Below are 18160 nucleotides of genomic sequence, written 5' to 3'. Positions count from 1 at the left end.
TCAGAGAAATATGCAGTCTTGCCTCTTGCTTCCACCACAGCAACGAATAGATCATTTGAGATGGGTCTTATAAGAACCAGGTTGTTTTGCAGGCCAGGAATAGGAGTTAGGAGACCTAAATTCTGTTTCAAAGCCCTATCATGAAGCTCTGGCAACCGTTAATAACTCTATAAAGTATTATTTTTCTCATTTTCTCCTTTTGAAATATGCATAAGCCTGATGACAGGTGGTTACTCAGCTGCTGCTTGTGAAACACTGAGTTTTGCAAAGGGGTTCCACTGTGAAACCCTCTAGAAAGGTGTGTGTTCAGAGTGGACCATCATAGTAGGATTTGGTTGTTCTCCCAGATCTTCTTAGAAGAATATATTCAATTTTTAAAGATACTTAGCAATACCCCTGCATGACTCTAGGTACCATAACACAATAATGAAAGCCTTGCAGCATTATAACAACACTGGGAGGGAGCTCTGACAGCCAGGTGAATTCCTGTCTATGTCTTCATTATCAAAGGTATCCTCGTGCCTGCCTTCTCAAAAAACTTTATCAGACAGATGTTTGCTGAAGCTGAAAAATATTTATCTCCTCCTGGAATTCTTCCTAAGTCTCTGGAATTTCAGTATTGTCCTGGGACAGGCAGACAACACAGTTCCCTGGGATCCAGAAGAGTGATTGGGAGTTCCAGATGGCATCTCTCCTCCCCTTGCCTCCCTGTTCCTTTAGGAAAATGCTGAGCAGAAAAGCCAGCCCGAGACTCCAGCCAGATGCAGCCAAAGCCAAGATCTCTGCACAGGTAGTTAACGGTTTGGGTTTCAGGCAGTAGCATCTTTGCTTTGACTTCACTTTTGGCCTTTTGGGAGTGTGTATGCTGAGAAGCACCCCCAGGATCAGATAAGAACTACAGTGGATCTGTGGGAGAGCAGGCTGGGCAAGGAAACATGACCAGGACCCAGTGTGAAGGGCAGATCTAAGAAAGACTGTGTAGAGCTACAGCTAGGAATGGTGGGCAAAACTCATGGGTGGATGAGGAGTCTGATTGCATGAGGACGTTGGGGACAGAGTCTAGGACAGAATGAGGAGAACTCAACTGAACTTTCAAAATTGGTGGATGAAGCTTAAGGTAACAAGACAGGAGCTGGTAGAACAGAAGAAGCTGTAGGCACACTCTCCCCCAGAGCCATTAGATTCCCAGATTTCTGCTCTCAGTAACTATGTGCCTTAACACACTCTGATCTACAGATGGCAATTTGCTATTTCTATGAGTTGAGTGTCTCAACTACAAGGATGGGAATGCAGAATTTTACTGATGTCAAAGATATGATATAACCTGCAAAACAGAAATCTTTTTTGTCTGGATTGCTTTTAAAAAAACCCTAGGAAATCACACACACACAAACTGTTCAGAGGTAACATAGTCACGCACTCAAAAGTTAGGAGATACTAGACTAAGAATGCTTGAAAAACAGTACTAGCCTCCTTGAACATGATTTGTGAGATGGAGTTTTTAACTACATAATTATATTTTTCCCCAAAGATTGCCAAACCTGTTTGTTGCAATAGTTGAAAGATGTATAATTAAAGGCAGGAGATAACTGGAAGGAAAAAGATGGTCTTATCATTAATGCAATGTGACCTCTATAACATTGGGTGTACTGCTTAAATGAAAATTTTTCATATTATCCCTAAATGTTCATATCTTTGTTTCTGAGTATCCAACTTGGTATCTGATCAGATTTGCAGAAATGCTGAGCAATCATAAAAGAAACTGAATTAAATAGGAGCAGTGCAGTGAGTACTTAAAACTATGTACAGTTGACTGTTCTGAAATAGGAGATCTTAGACAGACTGTACACTCAGAATAGGAAACACAACTTTATATTCCCTATCTATGAAGTAGAAGGGCATCCTCTTTTATCCTACTATGTATTGAAAAGACAAACTTATCAACAGGTATGAAGTACTCGTACTCTTTAATGATAAACAACATACAAAAGACCCTGTGATAACAAATATAACTCACATCAAAGGAACGTCTGAGTAGCGTACAGTAATAAGGCAAAGGACATATATGGATCATGGATGTTAACTCAAAATATGAAGAGCTATGCATGTACTGAGCACCATCTAGCCTGTGCACTGAAAGAGGAAGGGGATTGTGGGGAAAAAAATATGGTCAAATATTAACAGATGCCTGTTTATCTAAGGAAACAGTTTTGGAGGAAATGAGCAGTGACAAGACAAGAATGTGTTCAAAAACATTCTGTCAAGCCTATGCAAAAATGTGTTAAGGACCTATAAAATGGAGATAATGATACTTTTCCTTGCTAGTGAAGTGCTTTGAGAACTGCTAGTGAAATCTGCTACAGACTTAATGCATTTTTCTTTTCACAGGAACTATAAGATCTTACCGAGTGACTCTAGGATAGCTCAAAGGATGGATCTGAAGACAACTGCAGTCAGTGGGAAGGTAGTTAATTTCAGGGGTTTTGGAGCAAAATCCATGAGCCATCAAACCCCGTTTCATTTTACGAAGTGACTTAATGCCATGAGCTGTAGACCCTAGAGACAAAACCATGGAGTTGAGGTTATTAGGGTGACATAAGTCAGGATCTGGGTTTGGTTCATTTTTAAAACAAGTTGCATCTTGGCAGCAACCCAGAAAAAAGCAATATATATAAAAAAACAAGAGGAAGGATAGCATGGTAATAAAAGAGCTACTGAAGTCTGTGAAATATAAGAGGGAGACAGCACTGAGACACTAATAAGGCATTGTCCAGCTGAACTAGTAAAAAGCAATAGAATGAGGTTTAGCTGAGGCTGACGGGGTCACCTCAAGCTCATTTCCCCATGTGTGTCACAGAAGGAACATAGCTGAAATGGCTGCTTTTTTTTTCTTCTGTCAGTTATACAGCAGAAAAGCTGAGTACCTGCTGAAGGCACTTGTCAATGACAAGCAGCAAATGGTAGCACTAAAAGTGCAAGCCAATGCAGCAAATGTGACCTAAGAAATACAGGCTGACAGTGAAAAATGCTGCAGATTTGAAGTGTGCCATAGCTCTCTGAGGTTATGAAAGTAGTCCATCTGGGCAGCTAGCATGGGAAACAATAATAGGGCACGTGTACAAGATGTTACTATGGAAAGACAGAAAATGCCAGGTCCCAAACATATTTTAGAAATGGAGTCTTACCACTATAGGGACAAAAAGGTAACCAGATTCCCCATTTTTAACCTCTTGTTGCCATATTCCTGGGCCCTGCTCCAAGTCTTCAGCTGATCCCAGTACTGTCAACATATTCCTTAAGAGGCCAAGGAGCCAAAAGGTTCTGCCTCCACAAGCATGAGATCTGCTCTGCTTTGAGTTCCCACGTGTAAGCTTTCATCTCAGTTTGCACACAGTTTATCTGAGCCCCATGCCACAGTGTGGAAGAAGGCTACATATATATTAGTGCCGGAAGTAACAGGGAGTTACTGTTACTGCAGCTGGGCTGAAGCTCCTCAGTGTGAGGATTTGATAGACCAGGTGTGCAGGGCCTCCAGAAGGAAAAGGACCCCAGATATTTTCTTGAGTTGCTTCTGCTTAAAGCCTACTTTGAGGGGAATCTGAGTAACCCTGGATTCAGTGAATTTGTCTAAATGAAGAATTCTGAAATACTTATGTTCTTCTGGTAAACAAGACAAGAGCTTTAGGCTATATGCTTTTATTCTGTTGTCATCTCTTTAGAAGACGAATCCCCTTTTCAATAGATAGCATCTAGCACCATGGTGTTCTGATCTGGGGAAAAGCCCATCATGGTAGTGTATTGCAACGTTACAGGAACATGTATTTCCTGTTTCTTCCTGTTTCAGTCTTGAGGTGGTCAGAAAAGACTGAAATGGCAGTGTTTGACTATGTGTGTTCTAAAGATTCCTCCTTACTACAAAATTTCTTGAGTTTGTGCTTTTACCTGTCACATGAATGTCCAATTGGTTGAGTATTCATAAATGCCAAATTTTTAAGTAGGAACGGACTTGTCATAATATTGTCTACTTACAGGAAGAGTTTAAGGGCAAGGACCTTTTCTTTAATTGGTGTATAGATATAATTTCTTCATAAGGAATATGGATATATTTGGGTTACATAAATCAAAACACTCAGCCAACTGTACCACAAGAGGGATGATATGACATACGCAAGGGAAAATCATGACTCTCAAAACCACAACTTTAATCAAAATCTGTAGGCTATATGCTGTGTTAATACTTAAATACTACAATACATGCAAGCAAGATTATATAGTGAGACTCAGACAAATAACTTAATTTTTCTGCAATGTCAACTCATGTTCCTTGGTTAAAGCATGTTGTGTGGAAAAAGCACAGCTGACTTGGATACAGTTTTGCTATTGTAATTGTATTTGCATACTGTAGTAAAATGCCCTTTTGAATTTCGTTCTTTTTAAAGCTGTTTATTGTTGTCCTCTCATTATGGGGACAATACTACCACAAGACTTACTTGATTTATAATTGCATTTTGACAGATTTATAACATAATTATCAGATTTATTTGCCCACATTGCTAGTAATATATTTAAAATAATTTAAAAATCCATTTGGCCTTTCACTTTTGATGTATTGTTGAGTTCTGAGTTTTATCATACACTTCACCAAGTGCATGAGTAAAACAGCTTCCTTCCTTTGGAGTAATTTTATGTTTTGTATAACAAGCAATGCAGAAAAAAATAAATGTTCTTTGTTTACAAACAACAGAGTCCCATTCAAGTGTTATACAACTGTTATTATTAATTATTTACATTGTGATAGCTCTGCAGAGACACCATCATGGAGCATGGCTCTATTACATTAGCTGCTATACAAACATAGATGAAAAAGATGATTGCTACTATTCCTTATGGCCAATATGCTAAGTTGCCCAAGGTAATGATGATTTGTTTATAAAAAGCAGCAAAAGGGCCTGAATTAATCCAAACAAAAAAGCCTAATTGTACTACTAAAATCATTTGTGGTAAGGAAGAAGGAAACAAACCCAGAAAAGAATGTGCTAGATTAACCTCACATCTGTTTACTGTTAAAATAATAGAGGGATCAGCTATTCAATTCTTCTGAAAGGCCACTAAAAAAAAAAAAAAGACTGAAGAGGAATAAAGATGGTCATGAAAGAAAATATGCTAAAGGGAGTGAGGCATTTTTTAATGGCTGCTTCCTACATCACCTTCTGCGTGCTTAAATATATCAATGCACTACTAGAGCATCAAAGTCAGAGCAGTCCAGGCTGTAGAAGAAGACCTAGATGACTCATTACTCTTGTGACCTTTGGCTAAAACCCGAGCAAGAACTGAGTTCCTGTTGTTGCTTTCTTCTGGATCTTTTTTCTTTCCCATCTATTTCTTCTACATCTTTCTCTTTTTAGCTTTTTTTTAGTAAAGGTTTTACTTAGTTGGCCAAGATCACAGGCCTTGTTGCTATGACATTAAATAGGCTGAGATCCCTACATTCAAAATCCTGAACCCTATTTAACTTTTTAGGATTGGTCACAAACATACTTTTGATTCACTCTTCTCATCAAATTTAATATAACAGTGATGCAGGGAGCTTACAATCTAGAAGCTTTACACTAATCTAAACTTATAAAAAGGCTACTGTACATTCTAATTTCGGACCCAGAACTATTTGAAAGTTTTTCTGTTATTAATAAAACCAGCATCAGTAAGTGTTAGGTCCCTTAGAAATTTAGGTTTAAGAGGCTGATGCAGGAAGTCTGTGACATAATAGGATACTGAAGTCCATAAAACTACAGGCTAGCATTCTAACTACTGGATTACCTTTCTTTCTCCTATCACATTGCTGTTTCCAGGAGATTTAATTCATTATCATTCCTTCATTTTCAGTATTTTGCCACTTTCCTGGGCAGCCAACACAATATACTAGGTTCCTATGAATTCTCCAGGAGCATCAGCCTCCCACAAAAACCTCACTCCCTTCAGAGTGCTTATTTAAGCACAGATTTGTATGTCAGGAAAGCAGTCAGGCCTGTCTTTTCCTGTATGCTTGCTAATTGATACTTAACCTACTGTGCTAGAATGTAGAGAAGATTGTTTTCTCCTCTAGAATTTCTGAGAAAAAAATTGTTTCCTTTCTCTCTAAGAACACCTTTTCCATTAAGCTTTTGGGGAAGCATTCTCTGCCAGAAGACACGATCATGATCCTAAATGCATCTCAGCACTGCAATTCAAGTATGAGAATTAGAGGGAGCAGCCCTTGTCATTTAATCTGATCCGCAAGGAGCTGAGAAAGAAGCAGGCAGAAGCAGTGTCTGCTCAATTTTTCAACAGCAAATCTGAAAACAAAATGCAGTTCTACTGTTTTTGGTGGAGAGCTGAGCTTTTGAAAGAACTACTTTAATTAAAAATATTTCTGGTCAATGGTACTTGTCTTCTTCAGAAAATTGCAGCTGAAGCAGTGATCACAACCCTAGCTGTTACAATTTTGTAACATTGAAGCTATTCATATACTTAATTCTGATTGTCTAACGCTCTTCTTTTTAGAATGTATTATCCCCCTTGGTGTGTTGTGGTCATGTGACTGCTGCGTTGCACCATTTCCCTGTACAAATCAAGCAAAAGAGGAGGGCATGTTGTTCTACTTATTTATGACAGGGAACCAAACCTACAATGAAGAATACCATTTTGCAGCACCTGGACTACAGCTCCCAGGAGGCAGCGCAGCTATGTTAGGAATCAAAATATTTTTCTTTTTTACTGCCATTTCAGCTATCTACAAAAAGCCTTCTTAACTGCCCATTTTCCAAGCAGCTCTAGCCAAGAATCCTCAATGAGACAATAGAGGAAATAACAGAAGAGAGACCTAGTTAAGGAAAAAAAAGAAACCTAGACTTGCAATTTTCAGATGTCATCGTCTTCTAATGAGTTTATTTTCTATTATGTGAGGTGCTTAGGCTGATTCTTCAGAAAAACTGGAACTTAGTAATGATCAATCTACATTTACTCTGCACATAACCATAGAGGTTATGATGCATGGCATAATTGCAGTGTACTGAATGTTTCCCTTTTATGGCTGGCTGCAGAGACTGTAATAGCCTGTTACTCATTTCTAGGTAAAGGAGTTCCTCTTTTGGTTGAGGTGGCAGGAATTTGTGCTGCTACTGCGGAGCTTTTCAAACTTGGCCCTGACTGGCAGTTGTAGACAGGTAGATTTAATTATCATACAAGCAACATTGTTTTATCATTAGCCTTTCAAAACAGCCTTAATGCACCTGACAACAATACTGTATCAAACAAACCAAAGGTGCTCTTGGAAAGGAAGTTTTCCTGTACACTCTTCACTACAGGGAGGAATTTATCACATGCTTTCAGTGTTCTTTCTTTGTTTCATTTATCTTTCTCTTACAGATGACAAAGAAATAGAGAAGACCCAGAGTTAGATCTGGCATAATTCCAACGCCAGTCCATCTCTTATTCACCAATCAATTATTTATCTATTTTCCTGAGAAAGACAATCAACATGCAAACAAAATCAGGATGTATTATGTGTATTTACAAGCAATTGAAACACAACACAGATAAAAGAAAGAATTGTAAATTTAAAATATTCTTGAAGATAAGACACCAAGGATAAAGTGCAATTTCGTTAATGTATTCAAGTACATTGGCCCAAATCCATGCCAGCTATTAATCCATAGCTCACAGATGAATTTGTTTCACTGTTATTTAAAAACAGAACAAAACCTGATTCCGGAGCAGTTACAATGAGCTGACAACCTCGGCACAGAGCACAATGTACTGGATTAGACTAGAGAAAACACATTTAGTTAGATAGCTACCACCAAAGAGAAAGGATGAGCTTGTAGCTATGGGTTTAGTGCACGACTGAGAAGAGTTGGGTTTGCTTCTTGTGAAAATCATCTCCTCTCTGTGGGTCTGTTCCCTGAGTAAAATAAATCTATTTTTACCTTTCAGCACTGTGAAAAGCTTCGGTGAAGACATGCTGTGCCACCATTTGAGATGAAGCCTAGGCCTTGGAGAGCAAAAGCTGTGTACCTTTTCTGCTTGAAAGATGGGCCATGCGGAGCCCAGCCTCACTCATGTTTACCTCAGTGACAGCTCTGGCCGTTTCAGCCAAAATGTGGCTAAATTTTGAAGAGAAGAATGTAGCGATACTGTTATCTGTGCCGACCGACAAACAGGGCGAGCAAAATTCACTGGAGGTGACCCGCACGAGGGTACCCTCCAGCTGCCTGAGCTGGCAGAGCTGGTGGCCTTGCTGAGGAGCTGCTGGACAGGGGGAGGCTGCGAGGTGTCCGCCCTGAGGCGGGAACCAGCCTGGCAGGCTGCTCCTGAGAGAATGTCTGCTCCACTGAGAACTCAGAGCTGCGTGAGCTCCCCTCAGCCTGCCCTGGCCTCAGGACTTCGCCTGACGCCCTCATGGCGCTGGGTGGTGGTGAAGGGAGGACAAGCACCGGTGGAGCTGGGCCCCTCCGCCATGTTAGGAGCTCTTTGTTGGCTGTCACCCAGGAGGAGGTAAGGCCTGGAGGCACACGATTCAGTCATCTTTGGGATGATGGGGAGATCACAGTGTTCAGAGCTCCACATTTACATTTATAATTGATTTAGAGAACCTGTGAAAGGGTTTCCTAGGGGGTTTTTGGGAAACCTGAGTCTTTCCTTCCTGACTGTGACAGGAGCGCTCTGGGAGGGCACTGGGCCCCTGTCACCACTCACCTGACCCAGAGGCAGTTTCATCAGTTGTGAAGGGACACAAAGATGTCAGGGTGCTGGTGGAAGGTCCAAAGTGGACAGCACTGAACACAGCCTCTGGAGCCCAGAGGTCCTGAGTGGATCATCCCTGCTTGGCAGAGTAGCTATTGGAAATGTCCTGCTTAGGGCAACAGTCAGCACTGAGGGGACTGCCAGCTGGTGGAAGGGGCAGCTGTTTGTAGAAGGTTTCTATGTAGGTTTCATAAAGAAAGATTCGGGGAGGGGGAAAAAAAGCAAACTTTGTAGTGCTGCTTCACAAGGACGGATGCCAAGGAGCCATAAGCCATAAGAGCTGGTGGCTCCCTGGTGTCTGGGGCAGCAGGGGCTCTGGCGGGTGGCAGGGCATGGCCTCCCTGCCAGGGAGCAGGGCAATGGCGGGCAGTGGGGCAGCTCGAGCCCCAGGCATTGGGTGTCTCCCTGGGGACAGGGACCCAGCTCAGTGGGACCCACGGGTAAAGCTGTGGGGAGCTGGAGACTGGCACTCCTGCAGCATCCCTGGGGCAGGAACTGAGAGCCCCGGGGCTGGGCTGGAGCAGGATTTAGAGCCATGGGCAGGTAGGGGGAGGCCCCGGTGGCTGATCAGGGCATTCAGTGCACTTAGGGCCTTGGCAGCAAGCTGTATGCTACTGCAGTAACTGGACGATAAATGAAATTAAATATCAGAGAATTTCATAAAAGGAAGCACCTGATAAAAATAAACATTTCTACTGAGTGTGTACTTCAGCCGTGGAACATATTGTCACAGGAAGCCACTGAGGCCAAGACCTTAAAGAGATTGAAGAGGGTTTGGTCAATTACGTTATAGCGAAATTGCCCAGATTTGGCATAATTTATGTCAGATTTCAGAGAGATTTTAGAGCATGGGCTCCAGGGAAGAACCGAGTCTTTCAAGAGATTATATTGAGATTTAAAGCAGGAAAGAAGTATATGTATCAGATTACGGCACTGCCCTCTTAAGCTACTATTAGAGAGTATACTGATCTGAACAGATTGCCAAATTAGTAACATATGACAATTCCTATACTCTAGGCTGAGTGCAGCCATGAAAAACAACAGTGTGTGTGAAGGGCATGTGATTTTAGATTTTACAAGAGCTACACCAACTTAGCTGCTGACAAATGAAAGTATATCTGACCTGAGCATCTTTCAATCAGTGAGGTTTCATCCTTCAGGGAAAAGGAATAACTGACAAAAATGTTATTGCTTTCACAAATTAATTCAGGTTTCCTACTCTTTTATCTGGTACATAGCCCTTTGTTCTCTCTCTCCCCTGCCCTCCCCTTTTATTCTTGCATGCATAGGAGACAGGAATCCTCCATCACTTAGGTAGTTGCTTGTACTTACAAAACCAATCTGGTGTTATAACATTTCTGATGACATGTGAAAAATCACCTCTGGATGTGCCAGTGTATCAGCACAGCAAACAATAAGCAGGGCATGGAATCACGTGGCAACTCACATATGAGTTTAGACAACATGCAGGCTAAAGTTACAGTATGCAAACATGGAAAGAAAGCTGCCATTCATACCAGCTGCCATTCCTAGTTTGAGCAGCAAAAAGTGGTTTTTCAAAGTATACAGACTACAGTTTGTGACCTTAGAGAATTCCTGGGTGAGCTTTAAAGAGAAGGTTGTGTTACTTGTATCATGCCTTTCCCATAAAGTGCACATCTGTGTAAGACGTAATAAATTAGAAACATATTTCTTTATATACTTTTACCTCCTTTCTACCTAGCAAATGCCCAAGCACTTCAGGAGTTATTGGGGTCCTTTTGCCTACAGCTGAAGTGCAGTCATTTCTGGGCTGCAAACCAGCAGCTGCTGCATGATCCACTATTGAACAGTTTGAACATTTTGTGTGAAGAATACTATCTCTTGCTGGAACCACGTGGCAAGTATAACCAATAAGGCTTGAACGTGGTGATTTTCAAACACTCTCTTGCCACAATCTGTGCCTCAGATCTTTCATGGATTCTGGTTTTTCTTCCAGTGTCCCAGTCCTTTTCTCACTATTTTTCCAACATGCACTGGAGCTACCACAAAAATAGTTGAGCAAAATTATAGTGGCTATAGGAAACAGTGTGAAACTGAGCTTCCTTCAACAGGAGGCATGCATCTGCTCTGCTGCACCCTGTCGTTCAGCATTCTCTTGGCAGAAGTGTTGGGACTTTACACCTGTTATTGTGGAGTCTTTCTGTCGTGTGCAGACATTTTGTTTTCTTTCCAGGTCACTCTGCATGTTCATTCTCTTCTCTTACGTGTTTGTTACCCTCTTGTTTTCAGCACTGGCTGAAAGTTTTCTTATAGCTGGATTTTCATCTGAGATACCTGACACAGAAAGACATCAAAGAAGTATGCTTATGAGTCTAACTGATCCAGAAAAACAAAGAAGAAAAAGAAAAGAAAAGAAAAAAAAAGAAAGAAAAAGAAAAAGCATTTGGAAATCTTAAATGAATCTTGACCTGAGCACTGAGCAGCCACATGACACCACATCTCTGAGACTGACAGATGCTTTACCACTGTGATAGCAGTGGTTATAGTAGATCATAGTTTGAGAACTGCTGCGTTTGCTGAATCAGTAAAACTGACTGCCTGGAAACTGAACTGCTGAATGCTTGAATGCCTATGCAAAGATCTTGCCTGAGTTACTCCTGCTATTCAGAGGAAGTGTTAAGGCTGGATTACAGATGAATATCCGGATTAAAGTGAACCTGAACTTTTGTAAAATGAAGACCTTCAGCTGCTCTTCACAGCTGCTGTATCAAAGGATGTGATTATTCAGACCTAGCTTTCAAACTCTCCCAAACTTTGGGAGCTGAATCCAGGCTCACTGTTATTCAGGCTCATCAACTGATCACCTTTGAGTACCTCCAAGTGGGTATAATGCAAGACATGCAGTGAGGTAGAGGATGTATGTTTCAGTGCCGATCACTGAACTTCATGAACCCTCAGTGCCACCATTTGTAGCAATGTGGCACCAATCCCCAAAGCTTGTTTTGAATCCTGCAGTGAAAAATTATTGGTACTTAGGCTGCATAATCTTTTCCCATGTTATGTCAGGAGCAAATGACAGTTTGAAGTGAGTACTGCCTGCTGCTTCAGCTCAGCATCTGATATGTTTGCTTACCTGATGCAGTGTTCCTAGGCAGTGATTAATGAGAGCTCTTGAGTCAGAGCCTATAACCATGATATGAGCATTAACAGGTAAACCTACAAAGAGGAAAGGATAAAGCTCCTGAAGGAGGGAAAGGTACTGACCAGTATCTCAGTCTGGCTGCTTTGTATATGGGTCCCAATCAGATTGTTCAGAGGTTGTTACATTTCAACCCAAGCCTCTTAAAGGCCCAAATAAATTTATTCATGAGAATAAATATTTATAGCCCAATCTGACCCTACAGAAATTGGTGGCTAACTTCTCTGATTTAATCAGACCCAGGCAGACAATTCATATTGGAATGCTCATTTTCTTTTGTGGCAAAATCAAAACTGCCAGCGGTAAGCTTCTATGCAGAAACAAGGAGAGGCAGAAATGCCTGCAATATTAACAAGCCTGATGGTAGTTCCCTATTTGTTACACAGGGGTGTACAAGTCAAAATACGCCAGGTCACCAGCGCATTTAAGCACACAGAGATATAAAATCCTAGAATGGTTTGTGTTGGATGGGACCTTAAAGATCATCTAGTTCCAACCCCCCTGCCATGGGCAGGGACACCTTCTACTAGACCAGGTTTCTCAAAGCCCCATCTAGCCCGGCCTTGAACACTTCCAGGGATGGGGCATTCACATTCCTACTTTTAAACAAGTGCTGAAATATCACTGTCATTCCTTGAACTTTAATGGGACTTTGGCCACTATTCAAGGATAAATCGATATTTATGTTCCTTGAATACCTGAGACAGGCTGGCTTATGACTTTTTTGCTTTGCTGGATCAGGGTTTATAACTCTACAAGTTGATTTCTATCCTGGTCTGTTTAAATATTTCAAACACATATACAAAAATAAACCTAATCTTCTGCCAATATTCCACCTCTGTGGTCTCATGACATCCAGGACACAAACCACTGATCTTTCCAATGATCTGACTTACAAATCTAGTTTTAGAAGGCACCGGCTGCTAATCACTCCTGCAGTTGGAATACCTGCATTATTGCATCTCTGTTGCATGTGACTAGCTTGGAAAATGAAGTTAAACTTGTACAATAGAAGTAATTTAATACATGATTTAGAACTTTAACCATCTTACTACAAATTATTTTGCATGCCTGCAAACCTTTACTTGTATGAGCAACCCTATGTGTTTTAACGAGGAAAGAATATTAGTGAGGTTTGGCCTGCTGAATGTAGAAATGATTGTATCATAGATCAGTGACAGTATTTACATGAAACTTAGCAGTTCCACTCATTGTTCAAAGAAAAACAGTTCCAGTTTTTCTGTCTTTTTTCCTTCCCTACCACCACTGAATCTCACATTTTTGAAGAAAGGGAGAGGAAAATCAAGCCTCATATATCTCAGCCTGTTATGACAATCTGAATATAATATATAGGCAATCAAATAATCGATCACACTTAACCTGATTACATACCGAATGAAATCATAGCTGAGATTTAGATAGGTCACTGCTCTAATAAGCCAGTGCTCTTGACCCCTGACAAAGCTTCAAGAATCTTTATGGTTAATGGAAGGGATACTTCATATCTTATAGAACTGGGATTTATGTGGTAGATTCATAGAAAAGTTTAGTTTGGAAGGGCCATCTGGAGGTCTGTAGTCCCACCTTCTGCTCAAAGCAGGGCTAGCTTCAAAATCAGATCAGGTTGCTCCAGCCTTGCCAGGTTTTGAAGATCTTTAAGAGTGGAAACTGAACAGTTGCTTTGTGCCCCTGTTCTGGTGATGCACTAGTGCTACCGACACGATTTTTTCCCATATTTCTAATCAGTATTTCCCTTGTTGCAGCTTGTGACTTCTGCCTTTTGTTCATTTGCTGTGTGTCTCTGACAAAAGTTTGCATCTGTCTTCTCCAATGGGTTAAGGCAGTGGAAAACTGCAATTATACCCCCTCTTGGCCTTGTCTCCAGGCTAAACAAACCAGTTGCCTCAGTCTCCCATTGTACATCAGGTGCTCTGCTCTCCTAACTGTTGTAGCAGCCCTTCTCTAGAGTCTCTCAAGTTTGTCAAAAGCTGTTGTTCTGCCGGCCCCAAACTCCAGCTGCAGCTGTTCGATCAGCTCTCAGCCTGACCTGGTGCATCGGGTACTTTTGATCCCAATGCATGACTCTGCATTTGCCTTTGTTGAACTTAATGAGGTTCCTCCTAGCTTGCTTCTCCAGTTTGTTGAGGTCCTGAATTGAAACCCTGCTCTCCAGTGTATCAACCATTCCTCCAGTTTGGGTGTCACTTGATGAGGTTGTGTTGTGTCTCAGCATCCAGGGCCATATGGCATACCAGCAGGGTAACATATTGACTTAGTCAGCAAGTGATAATTTTCAGTTTATCTGGCAGGAATAGAATTCTTGATAATTGTTGACCAGAATTCATGGAATATTTTTGGCCACTAGACTAGACTGAATATACAATATACTTTGCAGTACATGTTATGCTAATTAGAAATATATATAGTAATGGTATTTTGATTATACATATCTAAATATGGTTTTATGTAGTAAAAGTATTTCCAATGGACAACTTTGCATGGAAAAGAAATAGAAAAGAGATAATCAGTAATATATATTTATATACATATATAGGAGGTGGTTGGAATTCTCTGAGTAGAATAATTATAAGTGCATTGCTCACTGACACTGCTCACTCCAACCACCCTGATCTCTGCTGCTGTACTGCGTGCCTTTAGAAGTCACTGTGAAGCTATTGCTTGCTTTGCTATTGTGCCTTATATTTGAGATGCCATCACTACATGTTGTGATGGCAAGCTGAAGGAAGAATGCAATGTTTTGGAGAAGAAGTTATAGGGTTTTTAATTGCTGAAAATGCAAAGCAGAAATCTCTCTTAGTGCACTAGCCCACTCTGCTGCAATCATTTTATTTTTTTTTTTCATTGACTGCCCTGGTTGTGCTGGCGAAGGAAAGCAGACACTCTCTGTTAGGAAGCAGTGCTGTGTACAGTCTGATGCGACAGTGTTCTTAGTTTTCTGTTAATGCAATGTTTGTGGTATCCCACAATCTCTTTGCGGAGGTACTGCAAGAAAAATGGCGGCTGTCTCTTTCAACTTTTTAATTTAACAAAAGCAGGCCACACACAAACATTTAACCCAACTTTTTCTTGGTGTTTAGGTTTACCAAGGATAAAGTAACAATGAATAATCGTATTCCACATATTACTGGCTTTTCTTAGGACTGCTCAGCCTAGTCCAAGATTCTTTTCCATCACAAAACTGCTTCCACCACCCTTCTCTTTGCGTGAGAGAGAAGAAGCCACCTTGCTTCAACCAATCAGGCATTAAAGAGGGCAAAGAGGGCTCTCTGTGGGAGATCTCCATCTCTTTATACTTCACAAGGAGGTTCCCCTAATATGGGGCCTTCCGTTGCACTGCCAAGTCACAAAGGGGTACATTGCAGTTCAAGAGGGAACGTGTGCATCTACAGTGTGCAGATACATTCCCCTAAAGTAGCAGGCAGAGCTGTTGGGTTTAGGGTTACATTTCAGGTTTGTTGTTGAGAAATGTCTCAACCTGTGAAATAGTACCTACCCTGCCTAGGAATTTGAAACCATGTTTTCCCAAAGATCATGGATCTGTCTGCATCAGTTCCAGTGGGCCTCTTTCTTAAGAGCGGAAAGACTTTGTGACTTGGTCACAACCATCATAGGTGAAGCTACAATGCAGTTTGTTTTCTAAGCCCTTATTTTCAATACATGTCTGAAAATCTGCAAAATGAAGGGTTGAAATTTAAACTTATTAGCCTCTGCCTAAAGATGAAAATAGGCTTTTAAAAGCAGTCCATATTTTAATTGAGAAGACTAAACAAATTTCATTTTAAAAAATATTTTTTTCATCCTGACCTTTTAGTTTAAAAAAACCCGCAGCCAAAGTGGGTAAGATTTCAAAGTCATTTGGTTTTGATTTGAATTATAAGCCTCTGAATATCACACACTGAGTAGGTACAGTATGTTTTTTAGTTAAGTTCTTTAAAAACATGCAAGTATAGAAGGGCACTATATTAACGAGTGCTATGAACTCCTTAAGTCCTCAGAATGGCTTTCCAGGTCATGAATTCCAAATACTACAGGAGAATTACAATCTGCTGAACAGATACTCAGTTTTACCAGCATGTTCACATTCCCACTACACTGATAATTGAATTTTCCACCCCTGACACTGCAAGTTGCATTATCAAGACATTGGTTATCACATAAGTGGGTGGAGGAAGGGATGCTAATACTTTCAAAACTTGCTCATATTTAGACCCAGACTTTTCAGTAGAGCACAGCTCACTGTATGTAACAGTTTGTTGTGCAGGTGTGTCCCTGTAAAGCTTTTTAATGTAGCTGTTTAAAGGAAAATTAGAATATGGCAAGATACTGCAAGAGTTGTAATTGGAACTTGCAGTTTTGAGCTCATCTTTCAGCTGAATTGCCTAAGGTTGGGTATGAAGTCAGTAGATAAGCTGTCAACAGTCCTACATTCACTTTCCATTCAAATCTGGTTCTTGTACAGAGCATTGTGAGACGTCTGATGTGCCAAACAACATGTCTTTAAATTAAAGCTTAAGTGTAATTAGAAAGGTACCTATACTCCCTAGGGAACAAAAAATCCCACTTGTATTTACCAAGCAAGTTTTTAGTCCCTCAGATAGTATGTATCTAGGAGCACCATAAAGGTGTTCAGTGTCAGGTTTTACACTTCCAGTCTCAAGGCAGAAGTAATTTCCAATAAACAGAGCCTCCAGGCTCAGAGCTTGAGTTAGAGGAGGGGGCAAAGCAATTTCTGATGTAGTATCAAATCTCCTAATGGTGTTGTTAAAAACTAATTTTTCACTGTTCGTTTTATTTGCCAACAACTATGTGACTGCTAGGTGCTGTATATCTTACCTCAGTGTGGCTGCTTACTGGGCCATGACAAGTGTCTCAGCTTAATATTCCCTCCTTCCCGCTATATCATATTAACCCAACTTTTATGTTTCATGAGTCCTTGTCTGAAAACTGGGAACTTTCTACTTCTGTGAGACTTGGTGAGAATACTCAGGCCTACCTCTATTAAGTATGATGACATTTGCTGACTTTGTCATGTCAAGTGACATATGAAAATTGGCAATTAACACTACCTGGCTTCAGGGGGAGAAACAATTGTGTATCACTTGTCTGTAGGCAGCAGAGGCTTCAGATGTAATTCTCTGAAAATAAAGCAGTTGTCCCAATTTAAGCTCATTTCATTTCTTTCCAAAGAAGTGAAATACAGTCGCTCTTGGTGATAGTGTCAAGTCATCCCCCTGTGTTATTCTATTTGTTTCATCACAGCCTCTTCTCTCCAGGGAGCTCATTTGTATTCTTTTGCTTTCAGGTCATCCGATTCTTAGTTCGTGTCATGGATTTAACTTTGCCTCTGTTTAGTATAAATTAAAATGTTACTGTTGCCACCAGACTGAGCCCAGAAACCACAACTGTGACTATTTAGCAACCTATTTAAAATTCAAGAAAAAAGCCATGTACCTAAATATTTTATGGCTAATTGCCATTTGGATTCAGATCTAGATCTCAGCATTCAGGATAATGCTTACTATCACTATGGCTGCATGCCATTGCTTTTCAGTATTTGCTGATACAGTATTTAGAAATGCACTTTTTCCCCTGTTAAGAAAACATTGTACTATCTAGAAAGGTAGTTTGAGCTCCACTTGGGTCAGTCACTCGCATCAGCATAAAGACATTCTGCTCTCTATATTTTAACTAATTTCCTCATGGCAACCCTGTCTGTCCCCTTGCAGTGCTACAGGGAAATAAAAAATTGTAGTAGGCTAGTGTAGTGATTGGCTGAAGATATGTGCCCAGCTCTAAATTTAAGCATAATTTAAATTTTTTACCACTGACATATGCACTTTCCCCTTCCTCCAGTCTATGTGAAATGGTCTAGACATCCACAGCAAAATTACTTTTCTAATGAGACTGCTGCTACTGTGGAATCATGGTCCAGAGATCAAATGTGGGTGAATCGTGGTTCAGAGATCAAATGTTGTCACCTAGGAGTCAAGATTTTCCTCTGGATCTCCCCCTAAAGATCTCCCAGTAAAGCTTATCAGAATGCCCAGAACAGCTGGAGCTCAAGAGGGTCTGCACAGCTAGTTCAGTCATAAACAGATTGATTTGCTGTGTGCAAATGCAGGCTAACACAGCTCACCCCAGATAGGCTGTAAAATGAGATGCTAGCTGTGATTCGGG

This window comes from Falco cherrug, chromosome 8 (assembly GCF_023634085.1).
Source record: "Falco cherrug isolate bFalChe1 chromosome 8, bFalChe1.pri, whole genome shotgun sequence".
NCBI classification, from domain to species: domain Eukaryota; kingdom Metazoa; phylum Chordata; class Aves; order Falconiformes; family Falconidae; genus Falco; species Falco cherrug.
This window is presented reverse-complemented; position numbering follows the sequence as displayed.